Below are 240 nucleotides of genomic sequence, written 5' to 3' on the forward strand. Positions count from 1 at the left end.
AAAGTGTTCATTAAACACGTATTAACACGTATGATTTACATATATGAGTTTGAGATACGTAATTATGCTTGGTAATTATGATGAAAAATAAAGTCAAATACATTTTGTTACCATGAGTGTTATCATTTAAAATCGATCAAAGTAAATAAATGATTTATATTGAGATTTAGGAGTATTTGATAAGATTGTGTTAGGCAAAGTATTCTGTATTTGTTTTGATATAAGTTAATTGGAATTGAT

At 24.6% G+C, this 240-nt stretch overlaps 1 protein-coding gene across 1 annotated transcript in view; it reads left to right on the top strand.

Moving 5' to 3' along the window:
* LOC119588469 (probable chitinase 2) overlaps nt 1–240 on the top strand; it is a 24188-nt gene that overhangs the window by 16595 nt on the left and 7353 nt on the right. The window lies entirely within an intron of this gene.

Source organism: Penaeus monodon, chromosome 24, assembly GCF_015228065.2.
Source record: "Penaeus monodon isolate SGIC_2016 chromosome 24, NSTDA_Pmon_1, whole genome shotgun sequence".
Lineage (NCBI taxonomy): Eukaryota > Metazoa > Arthropoda > Malacostraca > Decapoda > Penaeidae > Penaeus > Penaeus monodon.